This window comes from Halichoerus grypus, chromosome 6 (genome assembly GCF_964656455.1).
Source record: "Halichoerus grypus chromosome 6, mHalGry1.hap1.1, whole genome shotgun sequence".
NCBI classification, from domain to species: domain Eukaryota; kingdom Metazoa; phylum Chordata; class Mammalia; order Carnivora; family Phocidae; genus Halichoerus; species Halichoerus grypus.
The window spans coordinates 7,216,761-7,233,717 of record NC_135717.1 but is presented as its reverse complement, the minus strand read 5'-3'; the positions used below and the strand labels follow the sequence as shown (position 1 = coordinate 7,233,717).

Sequence of the window (16,957 nt, the reverse complement as noted above, 5' to 3'; positions counted from 1 at the left end):
ACTTCTCAACCCCTTGCCTTGCCTATTCTGCACGCTGATTGGTTAGTCTCCTCCCACCTCCCCACTCTGATTGGCTCGACATTGGACGGCCTTGGGTTGCGGGAGCCGCCAATGCCACGCCCCACCGCCTTCACGCTCAGGCCTCTCCCATTGGCCCGCAGAGACACTGCCGCGAGAACTGTGCGTGCCCTCTCCCTGTCTCCGCCCCCTCTCGCCACTGCCTCCATGGCGGCCCGCCTCCCAGATTCGATTGGTGAGTCCTCGGAACACGGGCTCCGACGCTAACTCTGACTGGCTGTCTAGGCTGCAAAGTTAGCGCGCGAGAAAGAGTAGGTGTCTCGCGCGTGCGCAGCCCTTGTCCTCCTGAATGATGACGTTAATTCCCGCCAAATTTCAAAGGCCCAGTCTTCGCTAGACTGTGCAGAGAGGTACGAAAAGCAGACGAGAAGTGGCCATAGGAGCGACCGAGGGGAAGAGGGAAAGAAGGGAGCTCTCAGAGGAAGGGAGGGAGGAGAAGGAGTGCTTTATAAATGCTATTTCGCTTACTCCTACCCTATGCCACAGGAAATCTCATTCTACAGAGAGTTTAGGTTATACGACTTGTGGTAGGTCACACCGCTGGTACATGGCCCAGCCAGGATTCTGATGTGAGTCGTCTGACTTTAGAAACCCTGCTTTTAACCACCACGCTATCCGTGGAATAGTATTTGACAAACACGTATCGAATTTCTAATCGGTTTCCGGCACTGTTCTAGAGAGTGGAAGTCCAGCAGTAAACCAAACCATCAAAATTCCTATCCTCATGGAGCTTACAAGCTAGGAGGGGGAGGCAGACGATAAACCAATGGGAGAATCATCAGTTAGTGATAACACCTACGCAGAGAATTAAAATAAGGTATTGTAAAGGAGAGTGGCTTGTTGGGTATTTCAGATTGGTCAGGGTAACCATCTCTAATGATGTCTCTCAGTGATATTTAAGGTGAGACCTGAATAACTAAAAGGAGTCAGCCATGAGAAGATCTGAGGAGGAGCAACCCAAACGGAGGGAAAAGCAAGTGCAAAGTCCCTAGAGCATGAAGAAACTTGGTGTTTTGGAGCAGCAAAAAAGAAAGCCAGAGTGACTGGAGCATGGTGAGTGAGGGGAGAATGGAGGGGATTGTACTGGAGTGGGAACCGATCGTGTAGAACCTTCCAGGCTTTTGTAAGGAGTTTGGGTTTTCTTCTAAGTGTGATGGAAAGCTGCATTAGTTAGAATTAGGTCCTACTATGACAGAAAACCTCAAGTAATGGGGCTTAAACAAAATGAAGTTTATTTCTCTCTCATGTAAAAATCTAGGTAGGCGTTTCAGGGCTGGTGGGTTTCTCCACTACCTCAGGGAACCAGGTTCCTTCTATCTTGTTGCTCACAGGACATTACCTCCGCTCCCAAGTTCACCTTGTGATCTATTCCAGCTTCAGCCATCATGTCTGTTACAGCAGCAGGAGGAGCCTGCTCTTTTTAAAGACATGCCAGGAGACCGCACACAACCTCATTGGCTCTCTCTGGTCAGAACTCAGTCACATGACCACACCTAAGTGCAAGGAGGGACTCCGGAAAATGTGTTCTTTATTTTGGGCTTCTGTGTGCTCACCTAAACTTCAGAGGTTCCGTCATTGAGGCAGAAGGAAAGAAAGGACATAAGGGTAAAACTGCAGTCTCTGCCACAGAAGTCATTGGAAGAATGGTAGCAGGGGCAAGGCATGATCTGATTTTCAGTTCTGAAAAACAAATTATTCTGTCTACTATAGGGGAAATGGTTATAGGTGGGGAAGATTGGAATGAGGGCAACGAAGAAGTGAGTCCAGCAGTCCAGGTGGAAGGTGATGGTGGCATAGACCAGGGTGGTAGGCATGGGTTGGAGAGAGATGGGTTGATTCAGGGAATGTTTTGGAGGTAAAATCCATAGGATTTGTTAATGGGTTACATGTGGCGGTGAGGGAAAGAGGAATCACTGGCAACCTTGCTAGAGAAGCATTGTCCAACAGAACACTCTGTGATCGTGGAAATGCTCTGTATCTGTCTAATATGGTAGCTACTGGCTATTGAGCACTTGAAATGTGACTACTAAAACTGCAAACCCGAAATTTTAATTTAATTTTAATTAACTTAAATTTAAATTTAGGGGCTCCTAAATTTAGGTGGCTCAGTCATCAAGTGTCTGCCTTTGGCTCAGGTCATGATCCCAGGGTCCTGGGATCGAGTCCTGCATCAGACTCCCTGCTCAGCAGGGATCCTGCTTCTCCTTCTCCTACTCCCCCTGCTTGTGTTCCCTCTGTCGCTGTCTCTCTCTGTCAAATAAATAAATAAAATCTTTAAAAAATACAATAAATTTAAATTAAAATAGCCACATGTGGTTAAGGGCTACCATATTGGACAAGGGCGGCTCTAGATTTTTGTTTTGAGCAACTGGGTGGCGTATGGGGCCATTTATTTAAAAAAAGGGAGACTGTAGCAGGAGCAGCTAAGTGGATGCTGATAGCCAGAAATCAGTAGTTTTGCCTCGGACATGTTGATTTGAGATCCTTATGAGGCCTCCAAAGGGCTGATCAAGGAGGCAGGTGGATATATAATCTGGATTTGTAGGCGAGGCTCGAGCTGGACATGTCTGTTTTGGAGTCAATAGCCAGGAGTTCTTTAAAGCTATGGGACTGGATGAGGTTGCTTAGGTGCAGCACGTAGACAGAAGAGGGCCCAGAACTAAGCCCTGGGCACCCCCATGTGTACTTTGTTCCACCTCTCTAGTTATCACAGCCACAGATGTACTTTGATGTCCTAAAAGGAGGCAACATCAAGTCACACCCAGATAAAATGCATGTGACATCTCAGACCACCTTAAACGTTCCCTCTAAGTTTCAGAGTTCACTATTGCACCGTGTTGCCTGTTCCTCCTGTATTTCTCGGTCGCCCAGGGTTAGTTCTTACTATTCTTTTTTTTTTTTTTTTTTTTTTTTAAAGATTTTATTTATTTATTTGAGAGAGAGAGAGCATGAGAGGGGGGAGGGTCAGAGGGAGAAGCAGACTCCCTGCCGAGCAGGGAGCCCGATGCGGGACTCGATCCCGGGACTCCAGGATCATGACCTGAGCCGAAGGCAGTCGCCCAACCAACTGAGCCACCCAGGCGCCCTAGTTCTTACTATTCTGAAACCTTGAACAAATTGGTAGACTTAGCTCCCACCAAACCCTGATGTATACAATAGTGGGGGAGGAAAGTTAGTACATCTATATGGATTGTGATGGTTTTCTGTTAATGTGTGCCACTGGGTGTGGTGGTACAAGGAGGCAACCACCTCCCTCCCAGGCCCTATCAGAGAGTAACAACCCCACTTCCCCTTCATAATCAGGGTAGCAGGCTAGCACGGGAACACCCTTTCATGCCATTGCCCTAGTGGGGGGAGGAGTCCCAAATGGCCAGGTGGAACCCTTATTGGGTTCCCTGGTGGCACCTCGCCTTGGACCATTATGTCTACAGAGCATGAATGACTTGGGTATTTGGAAGCAAATATTTTTAAAGAGAAAAGTAATAGTGAGAGCGGCCACCCTCCACCCACTCCCCCACCCCCCGCCCCCGCCCCCAGTCCTTGGTTTCTGGACCTCTGTATTGGCCGAGGGAGAGCTGACACTGCATTTTGGTCACTGTTTGGGATCACATACCACTTTCTACAAGAAAGTGTCCCAGCTTCACAGGTGCGTTCCCCTGGATACTGCTAGATCTGTTTTCAGAACACCATTTCATTGTTCTGTAAGGCCAGCTGCTTCTGCTGGATGGGAAATGTGATAATGGCCCGTGGCTTGCCAATTGTCTCATTTCTCTCCCCGGGAAGTGAGTTTCTTGGTTGGAGACAATTTTATCTGGACCACCCTGTGTTATGCAAAGTCAGAAATTCCAAGAATGGTAAAGCAGAGGCATAACCTGCAGGAAAAGCAAACCCAAGTACAGAACAAGTGTTTCTTCCAGAGTGCGTTATTCACCACACCCTCTGTGACACAAGGGACCTGACGGAATTGACTTGCCACGAGATCCCTGACAGGTCCTCAAGAAGCCTGGTGCTCTGATAGGGCTTCAGGACTGTATCCAGCTTCCTCCTGAATTAACTTACTGTTTATAATACTTCATTTTTTTTTCAGTTGCTTTTCTTCATTTTTCTAGGTAGAGATCATGTTGTCTTCAAATAATGATAGTTTTAACTTCTCTTGATTGTTTTCGTCCCGTAGACAGGGATTGTTCTAGAGAGTGTTTTCTGTCTAATTAAGTTGTTTGAACTAGTTAGATAATAGTGGATATCTTTTCTCCTCCTCTAAGGAGAGAAATATCAGAAGAAACTCGACAAGAAAGCTGTAGTTTCGCTGGCTGTGACCGGCTGCCTGGGTTCTGGTGGTGCTTCTCATGTGCTAATGCGAGTTTTAATTAGCATGAACTAGGGCAAGGCGTGGGAGCCTTGCAAGAGGGTCTTAAAATATTACCTAGGTCCTTTGATGTACCATGGGAAAGGTTGGGAACTGGCAGGTGGCTCATAAGCAGAACATGTGAGATGAGGGATGCTTACTGCTGGCTGCAGATTGAGGACGGAGCACACACCGTCCAGCGGGCAGCGGAGAGGCAAGGCCCATGGTGACACATACACCAGTTCACATCTTAAAATTCTTTACTGTAATGGGAATATCTTTATTTCCCTATAAATCTTGATGTTGACTTTTTGGCTAACATAAATGTATTTTATTATATATATATATATATAAATATAATGTTATATATTAACATTAATATATATATTAAAGCTTTTATTTATTTATTTGAAAGAGAGAGAAAGGCAGTGAGAGAGCATGAGCAGGTGGCAGGGGGAGCAAGGGGAGGGAAGAGCAGAAGAGCCCGTCCAGGCTCAATCCCGGGACCCTGGGATCATGACCTGAGCCGAAGGCAGACGCTTAACAGACTGAGCCACCCAGGCGCCCCATATTTTATCATGTTAAAGAAGCATCCAGGGGCACCTGCCTGGCTCAGTCGGTAAAGCATAGGACTCTTGATCTCAGGATTGTAGGATCAATGCCCATAGTGGGTGTAGAGATTACTTAAAAAAATAAAATCTTTAAAAAAAATAAAGAAGCATCCATCTTTTCCCATTTAATCTAGTAGTTTGACAGTGTTTTATTTTCTAACTTAATTTCTGATTATTTCTATTAATTTATTTATTCTGCCCCTCTTTGGTTTATTTTGTTATTCTTTGTCTAATTTCTTGAGCTGTATGCTTACTTATTGTAATTTTTTATTAAGGACAAAAACATTTCTACATGAGTACTGTTTTAGCTGTGTCGTATAGATTCCAGTATGTTGTAGTTGTCATTGTTATGTTTAAAATATTCTGGGGGCACCTGGGTGGCTCAGTCGGTTAAGCATCTACCTTCGGCTCAGGTCATGATCTCAGGGTCCTGGGATTGAGCCTCAAGTCGGGCTCCCTGCTAAGCAGAGAGCCTGCTTCTCCCTCTCCCTCTGCTGCTCCCCCTGCTTCTGCTCTCTCTCTCTCTCTGTCAGGTAAATAAATACAATCTTTAGAAAAAAATAAAATATTCTGTATTTTTATTTGTATTTTTTATTGGCTCAAGAGTTTCTTTTATTTTTCTCTCTTCTTTAAAAAATATTTATTTATTTATTTATTTATTTATTTATTTATTTATATAGTCTCTACACCCCAATGTGGGGCTCAAACTCACGACCCTGAGATCAAGAGTCATGTGCTCCACCAACTGAGTCAGCCAGGTGCCCCTCAAGAGTTTCTTTTAAAAAAGAATAATAAAAATATTCAGGTGATAGGAACATTTTCCCCCGTTTGTTTTAATATTAATGTTTAGTTATATTACATAGTGATCAGAGAATGATGCATATATTTGTTCTTATTTCTTTCTAACTTAATGAGACTTTCTTTGAAGCCTAATATATTGCCACCTTCTATGAATTTTCTCATTGGGTACCTGAAACTGGGCGTGTTTAATATGAGATCTACCATATTAATTATGCTGTCAAGTTCATCCACCTTCTTACTTGTGGAGTTTTTCATAGTGCAAAGTCCTTCTTTTCCCTTGCTACCAGAGAGACACTTCTCCATGCAGTGGCTTGCCTGTCCCATTGTCATTTACCCCACCTCTTCGGCTTCACAGAGCTAAACTAGGTCCAAGAAGCTTCTGCCCCTCTGCCTACTCAGTTCCCCCATCCCAACCATCTGAGACTCATTCTGAAGGGGTTTTTGTGCTCCATGGTTTACCCCTTCACCATTGGAGCAATGTATTGCCGGCTCTTTTTGAGATCGGCAATAGTAGTGACTTGCCACGCTTCCTTCCACATACACCTCTGCTAGAACTCCTCTCCTTTTGGCAATGTTTCCCCCTGAACTGTGGGTTGAGGTTTTAGCTAGTTCAGTATTGCACTGAAATTCGAATTTGTGTTTCTGTTTCTTATTCTCCGCATTGCTCTTGGATTGTTGCAAGAAGATAAAGGGGGAAATACTGCCTTTATGCTGCCGTCTTCCAAGTGGGACTTTCCTGGGCTTTTAACATAATAATGCTGAGGCAGTCCCCTTCTGGATGGTACCAGCATACCACATAGAACCATCTGTAAATTGGCCAGTGCCATTTACCCTTGCTTAATTAATCATAGAGGGGCTCCCTCCCATGGGCTAATGTTGAGGGTGAGGAACAATGGGACAAGTGAAAACCGACTTGACAGGGGAGGGGAGAAGGATATAAAGACATAAACAACATGCTCAAGTAACTTACTTAGGCCTTCAGGATCTGGAGTCAACGTAATAAAGGAAAGCCCAATTCTGGGTTGCCCAATTTTGAGGCGAGATGGAGTTCAAGTCTCATGGTAACTTTTCATCCCAGATACTTACACCAGACTTCAGAAGCAGCAAGCTAGGGGATGTTTCCTGAAAGGAGAATAAGTTATATGCTGAAATGTGGTCTTGCTTCAAAACCCCAGGGGCCCCCTCTGTGACTCTCTGTTAGGCATGCTAATGGTTTGGTCAACACCTCCAGCACCATTGGCTTAGCAAGGCCACAAGGGCATATTGCTCTGCAGCCTGGACTACTTTCAAAACTTCCTTTTTACTTCTCCTCCTCACTCAAATGGACATATTTTCAGGGCAACCAGTCAAGAGTCAAAGAAGGTCTCCTCAGTAGGGTTGTTCTATGCATGTTGGCCATGCCCACAGATTCTTCCAAGGAATTCAACCAGTCTTCCCATAGCCCACACTGAGTGGGTAACCCACTGTAGCAGTAGAATGGTCCCTGGTCACAAGTGATTGGAGGGTAGGAAGACCCATGATCCCAAGACAGGCAAATCATACCATGGCCTGTGGCCTTTAAAGTTGTCTGATGTGAAGAGATAAGCAAGGAGATTTCAGCTTCTGTCCATGATGGAATAACAGGGACTTCATTCACCCTCCCATGTTAAACAATCTAAAAATGGACAAAATATGGGGCACCTGGCTGGCTCAGTTGGTAGAGTGCACGACTCTTAATCTTGGGGTTGTGAGTTCAAGCCCCACATGGGGTGTAGAGATTACTCAAAAATAAAATCTTAAAAAGTAAAAATGGACAAAATATAAAAATAACACTGGGCAATGGGCAGGCACAGGACAGTGATCCCTGAGGAAAGGGAAAAGAATGAGGTCAGTCCGGGGCGCCTGGGTGGCTCAGTCGGTTAAGCGTCTGCCTTCGGCTCAGGTCATGATCCCAGGGCCTGGGATCGAGCCCCGCATCGGGCTCCCTGCTCAGCGGGGAGTCTGCTTCTCCCTCTCCCTCTGCCTGCCGCTCTGCCTACTTGTGCTCTCTCTCTCTCTGTTAAATAAATAAATAAAATCTTTAAAAAAGAATGAGGTCAGTCCTACCATTGCTCCAGCTTGCGCCTGGAGAGAGTTCCTAGTCTCAGGACAAAGAGGGGAACCCACACAGAACCACCTGGAATTGAGAAGACAGCTGAGGCCAAGAGAGCTTGAGTTTATAGGACAAAATATTGGAGGGAGAGGTGCAGAGACAGAGGAAGAGTTCCTACGATCTTCAGAGCATCCATCTCAAGTCTTGAGCTGAGTACTTACCATTTTATATATATATATATATATATATATATATATATATATATATATATATATATAAAGAAACTACTCAAGGCTGGATAATGAACTATCAGAAAGGAACAAGTGAAATGATTTCTGGAGATCACACAAGTCTGGGAATAGTTCACATTCTTAACAGCCAGAATGGAGAAATCTCATAATACACAAGACATTCCAAGTACTCCTCAGGATACTGCCTTAGTAGGAGAGCTAAAGTAGCCCTAGACTAAATGCTGCTTTGGTCCTCACTAACAAAATTTAAAAGCAAGACTTGAAAAAAAAAGTCACAGTGGCACCTGGGTGGCTCAGTCCATTAAGCATCTGCCTTCAGCTCAGGTCATGATCTCCAGGTCCTGGGATTGAGCCCAGTGTCAGGCTTCCTGCTCAGCGGGGAGTCTGCTTCTCCCTACCCCTGCTCCTGCTCACTCTCTCTTGCTCTCTACCCTCCCCCTCAAATAAATAAATAAAATCTTAAAAAAAAGAAAAGAAAAGAAAACGAAAGTTAAAAACTATTTCCAAATAGCTTGGCTACATCCCAAAAGAAAGGTAAAAAATATTTAAAGGGGGCGCCTGGGTGGCTCAGATGGTTAAGCGTCTGCCTTCGGCTCAGGTCATGATCCCAGGGTCCTGGGATCGAGTCCCGCATCGGGCTCCTTGCTCAGCAGGGAGCCTGCTTCTCCCTCTCCCTCTGCCTCTCCCTCTGCTTGTTCTCTCTCCATCTCTCTCGCAAATGAATAAATAAAAATCTTTAAAAAAAAAAAATTTAAAGGAACACAAAGAAATCCAGCACCCAAATGTAAAATTCACAATGTCTGGCATCCAAAAAAAACAAAAACAAAACAAAACAAACAAAACCCAGAGATGCAAAGAAGCAGGAAAATATGACCCATGGTGTGGTGAGAAAATCTTGGAAATTAAAATATGAAAACCTCAGAAGAGTGGTTCAGAGATAAAGTTAAGGAAATCTCCCAAAAAGTAGTTGAAGATGAGATAGAAAGAAAATGTGAGGTAATTAAAGGAACAGTCCAAGAGATCCAATATATGAATAGAAGTTATAGAAAGAGAGAAGAGAAAAAATGGAGGGAAAATATCACTGGAAATTTTAAGAAAATTTCCCAGAATGGAAGGGCGTGAGTTTCTAGATATAAAGGACCTAGGGCACCTGGGTGGATCAGTTGATTAAGCTGATTTGATTTCTTAATTTCAGCTCAGGTCATGATCTAAGGGTTGTGAGATCTGGTTCCCTGACGGCCTGTGCTGGGTGTGGAGCCTGCTTAAGACTCTCTCTCTCCCTCTCCCCCTCCCCTCACCCTTGTGCAAGCACACAAGTGTGTACGCATGCACTCTCTCTCACTACAAAAAAAAAAAAAAAGATATAAAGGACCTATAAAGAGTTCTGATGCAATTGAGAAAAACTAAGAACCTCACCGAGGCACATCCTTGTGAACTTTATTTTTTTAAAGATTTTATTTATTTGACAGCGAGATAGAGAGAGCACAAGCAGGGGGAGCAGCAGAGGGAGAGGGAGAAGCAGGCTCTCCGCTGAGCAAGGAGCCCAATGCGGGGCTTGATCCCAGGACCCTGAGATCATGACATGAGCTGAAGGCAGATGCTTAACTGACTGAGCCACGCAGGCGCCCCCATCCTTGTGAACTTTAGAATAGAGGAGATAAAAAAAGAACTATGTAAGTTTCTAAAGGTACAAATGATCCAAATTAGAATTTATAATAGAAACTCTGGAAGCTAGAAGGCAAAGGAGCAATGCATTAAAATTCTGTAGGAAAATGACTTCCAACCTGCAATTTCAAACACAGCCAACCTACAATTATGATTACTCTAGAATAAAGATAGTTTCATTAAGTAAGCTTTAGATTCAAGTGACAGAAAACCTAAACAATAGTTATAATTTTTTTTCCTGTTTCACATAAAAATCCAGGTCACTAGAGTGGCTTTGTTCCATGCAACCTAGTTTCATTCCAGTCCCCACTCGGCCATGCCCAGGTTATGGCTCTCAGCCTCATGGTCCAGGATGGCAGCATCCTCCAGATGGAAGAAGGGATGATGAAGAAGGAACAAGGGGCATTTGTCAGCTATTTCCTCAGGAAGTTTCTCAGAAGCTGCCAAGTAACACTTCTGCTTACATCCCATTGGTCAGAATTTGGTCATATGGCCACCTAGCTTCAAGGGAAGCTAGAAAATGTAGAAATACAGACTTTATTTTGGATGGTCTTGTACCCAGCTAAAACCTTTATTACTATAGAAAAATAGAAGACAGACATGGGTGGAATAAGTAGCAATCCGTGCTACACAGTCTTGAACGTTTTCTGAGCACTCTTTCTCAGAAGCTACTGGGAGAGTATACTACCAAAGTGAAGGGATTAAGTAAGAAGGAGAAAGACTTGGGATCCATGAATGAAGGTATCCAACACTGGAAAGATAAAGGGAATCCTTAGGGTACTGGTGAAAGGAGGTTCCAAGACGACAGCTGAATGGAAGCCTGGACAGCAGCCAGTTGAGAGTGGAGAAGGTCAGAAGGTTCTAGGAGGGATTTCTTTAAGAAGATGAAACTGATAGAAGACCTAATAATTTCCCTTCACCTGGCAAGCACAGCAACATACCTTTACTTCTGTGACAGTCTTCTCCATGTGTTTGAAAATAATGAGAACACATTTATATGTCATTGTTTCTAGGAATATAGCTAGAAAACTATGCAAACAAAAAGACAAGGCGATTACTAACACCAAGGAAAACAAATGGAAAAACAATAACATTATAACCTATAGCTCAATCGTGAATGGCATTTATATAGTTATAAAAATATAACTCTAAATATCTTTCTAACTACGTAACATATTTGGAGGGTGGTGGAATGAGAAGTGTGTGTGTGTGACTAGGAAGTGACAGAAAGCTAGATCTCACTGTGGATGGTGCTAAGTCAATAAATAATGACTAAAACTGAAAAATATCAGGAATTCAAATTATAACCTAATTATTTGGAAATATGAGGATAAATACCAAATATCAAAATAATCAGCTACAAGAACTGAAAAGGTCCTTGCTTCAGAGGAGCTGGAAATAGAGAAGGATGGAAAGAGGGGGTCTTCTTCTTCTTTTTTTTTTTTTCTAACAAGACTTTGGAAGTATTTAACTCTTTAAATTATGTACATGTCAAACTATATTAAAAATAAAACAAATTTAAAAAAGAAAAGGCAGTTAGATTCTCTTTCTTGGGATTTTCAGGTGAGAAATGTGGAATCAGATGGAAGGAGATAGACAGTGGGGAAGCCACATAAATAATCTGGGATAGAAGAAAATCCATAAGAGCGTCTGGGTGGCTCAGTTGGTTGAACATCTGGTTGAGTGTCTGCCTTCGGCTTGGGTCATGGTCTCCAGGTCCTGTTTCTCCCTCTCCTTCTGCCCCTTCCCCCGACCCCCCATCGCCCCGCTCATGCTCTCTCTCTCACTATTTCTCTCTCAAATAAATAAATACAATCTTTAAATTAAAAATTAAGAAAAATTCATAAATTCTTATTCCTAGAGTTTTCCTGGATCCAGAGCTTCTTTGAGTTTCAGTGTCTAAGTCTGACCCCACTATAGCCTCAGATCCAGGATAGTTGGTCTCGCTCATCTGGTTCCCTTACTTGAGCTTCGTTGAATGAACTTTTGTTTCTTACAGTGGAAAAAACCCCTGTTAGAATAGAGGTATGTGCTGCTTCCAAAACTTCTTATTAGTTGAAAGGGTATAAAATGTAGCAACTTGCCCTTCATTTCCTTCCCCTCCCCTTCATTTTGAAGGAGATATTCCATTATACTTTATTCCAGTGGTCTCCTAAGAACTTCACTCATGTGGCAGGTCCTCATATTTCTTCAAGTTTTACCTCACACCCCCATTACCTTCACGTCTCAGCGGGACATCAAAGAGACATGCTACTTCCTAATGTTCAAGGCCAATCAGCATGATATCACAATGTAGCTGCTTAAGATGACATTCATGGAGGAGTAAATTAGTGTGCCCAGTCATCCCTGTTTCCCAGTGGTTTCCTGGGATTTAGAACTTTCAGATCATCATGAGCAAACCCGATACTTAGTCACCCTAGGTCAAGTGGACTAGGTCCCTGTGAGGATATGCTGCTACCCCCGCCAGCTGCCAGATGGTGTGGGTAAACAGAAACAAAGAATATTTTTACCATATATCAATATACCTAATTAAGCTTGAGGTAACCCTCCATTATTTTTCAAGTCCTGTCAATCTTTTCTACCAACCAATCTAGAGAACTGAATGATTTTGAAGCAGCCTTCCTGCAAGGCTTCTGTCCTTTTCAAGGAGCTCTGGGTCAATAACTCATTCAGGGATGGTAATGGCCAGAGGGCCTCTGACTATGTAGTATGCTGGCTTGAGTTACATCTTTGTTCATTAAGCTAAGGAATTATTTTGCTGTACAAATCAAGCAGAACCCAGGCCTGCCCATCTGTTCTGTTTCTGCCAACACTTCAAGCAGAAGCCAAAACCTCAGCTCAGTGTGTTGGACCATTTCTTGCGCTGAAATTACCACACCTACTTGGCTTTTGCTTTTTTGTGGCCACAGCTAGGGGTGATATTCAAAATATTTAGCAGCTGGTTACCACATGGCCCCTAGTCAGTTAGAATAGACACTGACTTTAGCACTAAGTCAAATTCCAGGAGGCCAAGAGCTGTGCTGGGTGTTAACCCTTTAGTTGCCGAATGAGCGGTCTGGTGGCCTGGAGGCAGGTTGACAGGGATGAGGCATCAGGGGACTCTAGGTAGCAATTTACCAGCTGATAAGAAAGCATTTCAGTATTTCATAGGCAGAATGTCAGCTTGGCTGTAGCAAAGTACAGAGACTGGATGGTCCACCCACTTTACTTTTAAGACTTGTCTCCCCTTGGGTCTAACCACCTGGTTTCCTCCTTTCCCAATGTTATCAGTAATTTCATTTTGATTAACAACCTTTCTTCCTTGTTCCTGGCTGGGACAACTATTCCTGTGACCTGCCCCTTGCTCTGCATTCCCCATCCCCTTCCCCCAAAAGAGGTTTTGCTAATTAGTCTTTCATCAGTGGTGAATTTTTCTGAAGAAAATGAGGTGTGGGTGGGGGGAGGCAGCCATAGCAGGTCAGTGGTGACCTGCTGTCATTCCCATCTCCTTCATTCTTGGCTCTTCAGTGTCAGCTTGACAAAGTATAATCGGCCAAAATGTATTCAGGAAGAGAAGGAAAATGGGGGTGGGAGGAGGGAACAGAGACAGAGACAGACAGAGACAGAGAAAAATAAAGGAGGAAGGAAATAAAGTAACAGTCTACCCTCCTTTATCTTCCTTGATTATGAACCCACGGGATTCAAGTCTACACAGTCACTCCTGCAACAATTCCTTAGAAAATTCCTACAATTCATTTGCCTATAATTCCTCTTTTCCCTGCTCAGATTTTGCACACCATTCTTAGTTTCATGATATTTCCAAACTCCTATGACCAGATGTTCCTCATTATGAGGTGACTCATCATATTTGCTTGGTAATCGTGAATGCAGTAGAAATTATTTGGAGGGGCCCAGGAGACTGGGGAGCTCCATTCTCTCAAGATATTGCTATTCCAGCTGCCAAGATTTCAGTCTTTGATAATCAAGACCTTAATTTTAACCATAGAAAACCAGCATAGTTGTGAGCTTAACAAATCCTGTAATTTGGCAATTTACCAGTATCCTTTTTTATTATAAAATATTTGGCAGAAAATTTTTGTGGTAACATATTTGAAGACATACAAAGAATATATATTAAGCATATTAACTGTTGTGCATAAAAATAAATGAACATTGGTAAACCTAACACTCAAGAAGTAGAATATAATCAGTATTCACTTTAGGGATCTAACTTTCAATGGTTTTCAACTGCTGGCTAATAGTAAAAGGTATTTCTTGTTGCAGGGCCACAGACTGGCCTTAAATACTGTTATCTACTCAGGTGCCCTGGGACTAATATTTGTTCTTTCTTGATGCAAATCACTTAATGCTGTAAAAAATGTCCATTTAACCCTACAGTCTTTATACTCCTTATTCCTTTAGAATGTCTCTCAAGCAGTGATTCTCAAATGCTGATGTACTTTAGGATCAACTGGGGGGATCTGAAAAATCCTGATGCCCTAGCCCTGCCCTGGAACAATTAAATCAGATACTCTAGGGATGCAATCCAGGCACCCATGCTTTTTAAAGCACTTCAGGTGATTTAATGTGTTCTAAAGGAATGGCAATAAAGTCCACCACAGCCTTATTTTCAATGGATATAGAATCTGAATACCAACACTTCATTAACAGTTTTATCAATTAATGAACTTCTAACTTCCCCTTCAGGGATGTTGAGATCATCTCTTCCTCTTTCTCCACTGTTATTATAGAAGGTTCCATACCTCTTCTGAGATTCTGTTGCTTACAACTCTGCTCCTGGAATAAAATTCAATGTTTGTTAGGGTATTTTGGTATTTCATTTGTAAGAAATGGGGCTAACTCTGAAAATTTTAGGGAAAGAAAAGGGTGTGGGCATAGTGTAAGGCTATAAGTGGGCTGGAACTGGAAATCTACTCAGAGTCTGAGGTTGGGCTGGGGACTGGTTACTGTCTCTTCTGTCTCTTATGGCCCACATATCCTCTCTCATGTCATCCTTCTTTTCTCTCTCATCACCTCCCTAAGCAGTGGGAATCTCATTAGTTGGGCTAACTATTTTCAGACTCAGATTCTCTATTAGGCAGACCCTGGTCCAATCACCTGTGGCCAGCATCCACTTAGGATCACTCAAAGCCCAGGGCTTCAAGTAAAAGGAAATAGCATGAAAATAACAATAAGAAAGAAGAAACCATACTAATATCAGACAAAAGAGATTTTAAAAGAAAAAATGTTATTAGAGATAAAAAGGGGGTTGCCTAGGTGGCTCAGTCGGTTAAGCATTTTAAAGATTTTTAAGATTTTATTTTAAAGATTTTATTTATTTATTTGACAGAGACACAGTGAGAGAGGGAACACAAGCAGGGGGAGTGGGAGAGGGAGAAGCAGGCTTCCTGCTGAGCAGGGAGCCCAATGCTGGGCTCAATCCCAGGACCCTGGGATCATGACCTGAGCTGAAGGCAGATGCTTAATGACTGAGCCACCTAGGTGCCCCTAAATAAAATCTTTAAAAAAAACAAAAAAACTTTGTTTTTAAAAAAAAGAGATAAAAAGGGACATTTTATAATGATAAAAGGGTTAATCCCATCAGGAAGATGTAACAATTACAAACACATACACAACTAACAATAGAGCCCCCAAATACATGCAGTAAAACTGATAGAATCACAGGGAGAAACAGACAATTCAGTAAAATAGTAGGAGACTTCAGTACCCCACTTTCAATAATAGGGAGAACTACTAGGTAAAAAAGATCAACAAAGAAATAGAAGCTGTGGACAACAGTAAACTAACTAGACCCAACAAACAGAGTAGAAGACTCTAGTAGACCCAACAGAGTAGAAGACTACAACCCACCAACCGCAGAATATATATTCTTCTTAAGTGCACTTGGAACATTCTCTAGGCTATGTTAGGCCATAAAACAAATCTCAATAAGTTTAAAAAGATTGAAATCATGCAAAGCATGTTCTTCAACTTTAATAAAATGAAATCAAGAATCAATAACAGAAAAAATTGGGGAAATTCACAAATGTGTGGAAGTTAAACAACACAGTCCTAAATAATCCTGGGTCAAAGAAGAAATCACAAATGAAATTAGAAAGTACTTTGAGATGAATGAAAATGAACAACATACCACAACTTATGAGATGCAGCTAAAAGCAGTACTCAGGGAAATCTATAGTTGTTAATGCCTACGTTATAAAAGGAGAAAGACTTCAAATCACTAATCAATCTTCCACCTTAAGACACTGGTAAAGGAAGAGCAAACTAAACCTAAAGCAAGAAGAAGGAAGGAAATGATGAAGATTAGAGTGAAAATTAATGAAATAGGAGATAGGAAGACAGTAGAGAAAATCAATAAAACCAAAATCTTGAAATCAGAATTTACTTATTTGAAAAGATGAACACAAGTGGTAAGCCTTTAGTTAGACTGAGTAAGAAAAAAGAGGGAAGACTCAAATTACTAAAATTAGGAATGAAAGAGAGGCATTACTACTGACCTTACAGGGAAAAAAAAGGGGGAGGGAATGTTGTGAACAATTATATGCCAATAAATTAAATAACTTATATGAAATAGACAGATCCCTAGAACACACAAGGCATGGAAACTGACTCAAGAAAAAAATATAAAATCTGAATAGACCTATAATAAGAGATTGAATTACAAAACAAAACAAACTATACATAAAGAAAAGCCCAGCCCATATGTCTTCACTGGTGAATTCTACCAACATTAAAGAAGAATTAATGCCAGTTCTTCACAGACTCTCTTCCAAAAAAATAGAGTAGGAGGGAATGCTTCCCAGCTTATTCTATGAGGCCAGTATTACCCTGATACCAAAACCAGACAAAGACATCAAAGAAAAGAAAACACATAGACCAATATGCATATGGACACAAAAATCATCAACAAAATATGAGCAAAATGAATCCAGAAACATAAAAAGGGTTATATACCATGGCTAAGTGGGATTTATCTCTGGAATGCTTGATCAGCTTAACATTCAAAAGTCAATTAATGTAATGCTCCTTATCAGTAGGATAAAACCCAAAAACCATATGATCATCTCAATAGATGCAGAAAAAGCATTTGATAAAATCCAACATCCCTTCATGATAAGAATACTACACAAACTAG

General features: G+C 42.2%; 1 long non-coding RNA gene across 1 annotated transcript in view; it reads left to right on the top strand.

The window, feature by feature from the left end:
• The first annotated feature begins 14 nt into the window (after positions 1 to 14).
• LOC144382216 (uncharacterized) overlaps positions 15 to 16,957 on the top strand; it is a 58,042-nt gene continuing 41,099 nt past the window's right edge. Inside the window, exons 1-2 of the long non-coding RNA XR_013448701.1 lie at positions 15 to 253; positions 969 to 1,131. This is a non-coding gene — a long non-coding RNA (uncharacterized LOC144382216). The remainder of the gene's footprint in view (positions 254 to 968; positions 1,132 to 16,957) is intronic.